Genomic DNA, 2,740 nt, shown 5'->3' with positions numbered 1-2,740 from the left:
GGTAAAGACATAGATACTGACGCGATTTTAGGGACACGCAAAGAAAAGTCTTAATTAATATAATCATGGTAATATGTTGGTTAATGATATATCTTTAGATAGATTATTATATATGGTTTTGCGGGTGGGTCAAACTAATTACTTGTGCGCGAGACGACCCACTCAGTAATTGAGCATGGAATGAGATAAGTATAGAATATGTTTGGGGTTATTAGTTCGGTTAGAACCTAAAAGCCTCGGTGGAGGAAATAAATGCCTTTTATTATGCGTATGGTTTGTTGTGTAGTTAGTGGGAAGCTAAGGCACCTCGAATGGAGGAACTACCCCTTAATTTGGTATTTAAGGATGTTGTATATTCGTAGGTTAAAGTGCCTAATTTGTTATTTATTGTGTATATATATGTATAAGTCTAATTTGTATTTTAATACTCACACCCGATTTTTTTATAATGTATGTTTGTATGTTTGCTTATCGGATGTGTTCATTAAATGAACATAGTTGATAAGTCTTGACAAATTTAGTGTTGAAGAAGGTTGGTTCTTGCTTGTGGTTTTGCGTTAAGCGTCGCATTTCAAGATAGGTTTTGTTTTCCCTTGAGGTGATATAGATTTTCAGTTGAGACAATGTTATTTGTATTTTCATTTGTAATTTTAAATAAAGAGTTATTGAAAAGAGATTTGTAACCTAATCTTATTTGTGAATTTTTGTAATGAAGAGGACTTTTGTTTAATTGAAAATTTTATTGGTTTTTAATTATCCGCATATGTAAATTGTTTATGGGTTTTTGGAAGTGGAGAGTGCGTCACACCTTGGAAATCGAAGAGTCGAGAACAAATATTGTTTTTGAATTACTCCGAATTTGGGGTGTGACAGTTTATAAAAACATACTCTTACATGTATGCAAAGTGTATAGAAATTGTAAACTATCGAACTAACTTAGACAAACAATTAACGGGAAATCTGAAACTGGATGCAGATGTATTGAACTAACCTCAAAGAGTAATTAATGGGAGATTGGAACTTGGATGCAAATGCAATGAACTAATCTCAAAGACTAATTAACGAAGCATCGAAAACTGGATGCAATCTGTACTGAATTAATCTTAATGAATAACTAACGGGAAATCATAAAGTGAATGCAATTGAATTGAACCAACCTCAAATAATAATTAACGAGAAATCGGAAACTTATGCAACTACATTGAACTAACCTCAAAGAATTCAAGTGGTTGAAAAGCATAGTATGTCATATTCCGCATCATCTGAGCTTCATGAAGAACAACTACTACCACACTCACACTCTCTAGGACAAATCAAACATGGCGGGTTATTGCATAAGTTCCATGATGGGTTACATAAGCTTTCTCTTATCATTCTGCACCTTACACTCCAAATGCATCATTTCATTCCGTTTAGGGGTAAATGTTTTGTGATGTTTTTATGGATTGATCCCCAACTGTTTAGACTATTAGTTTATAGCTAATAACATATCATCCATCTTATGCATAGTCTTGGGGAATCTGACTTAAAACGACCCCACATATAGTCTTGAATATTTGACTATAAAAGATTCATTTTATCTTTTCTTGATGCATTCCATGGGAGTGCATCCTTAAGGTAACCAAGCCCTTCTCTTGGAGTGAGTGGTTGAAAGTGCCGAGCCTTAGTCCACATATATCGCGCGCATTCTAGTATATATCTAGCACTTTTTACTCGTAGTTTGAGTAGTGTGTTACTCTATGAAGCGAGTATACTATTTTCTTTTTCTTTATTTTACCCATTTTTTTTCAAAAATGTTTGTTTTTCCCCGTTCTCATTATAGAAGATTCTCTATACAACAATAGTTATGCGATACTAGTAATCCAAGATGGAAGTTGGGCACCACCAAAGAACTTCAAGGAGTTTCTTACTCAAAATGGCATTGATACTAGTATCATGGATCAATCCTTGACACAAGATGAGGATCACATGATTTGGTGTCCAAACCTGAAGGGTGAATTTACAATTGCATCAACAAACGAAGATATTAGAAGCAAGGAGACTAAGGTCAGCTGGCATAAAGTGTTATGGAGTGCTCACATACACCCAAGCATTGCTGCGAATGCATGGAAACTGATGAGAAACTGTACAGCAACTCAGGAATAACTTCAGAGAAGAGGGGTGCAGCTGGTACCAAGATGTAAAATTTGTAAGAAGGATGTTGAAAATCTTAATCACTTGCTGTGGCATTGCCCATTTGCAAGGCAACTGTGGGAATGGATATCAAGTAAGTTCCGATTCACAATTGGCTTCTCCAGTCTGACACAAGCTCGAAGGATGGGTCAGGGTAGTAGCGTGCTAGCTAGTGAGGCATGTGTAGGAAGCAGCAGTAGTGGGTGGCATGGTGGCTCTTTGGTTTCACATCAATAAGGTACACTTTGAAGATGAAAGTAACAACTTTACCTTTTGTACAAAGTATGTGAAGCAACAAGTTAACTGTGCTATACACATTTCAAAGGGCAATGTATGGTACTTGACATGATCACTTTGTGAGATTGGCTTGGGGTGTTGAACTAAAACTAAGGAAAGCTCCACAGATCAAGGATTGCAAGTGGTTACTGCCTGAAATAGATCAAGTCAAAGTTAATGCTGACGAGTCTTCCATGGGAAATCCTGAACCAACAGGGTGGGGTGCAACGTATCAACATCATAATGGTGAGTTTTTGCTTAGGGGTGGTGAGTTGTTGAGTGTTATGGCTTA

This window comes from Coptis chinensis, chromosome 5, assembly GCF_015680905.1.
Source record: "Coptis chinensis isolate HL-2020 chromosome 5, ASM1568090v1, whole genome shotgun sequence".
Taxonomy (NCBI): Eukaryota; Viridiplantae; Streptophyta; class Magnoliopsida; order Ranunculales; family Ranunculaceae; genus Coptis; species Coptis chinensis.
This window is presented reverse-complemented; position numbering follows the sequence as displayed.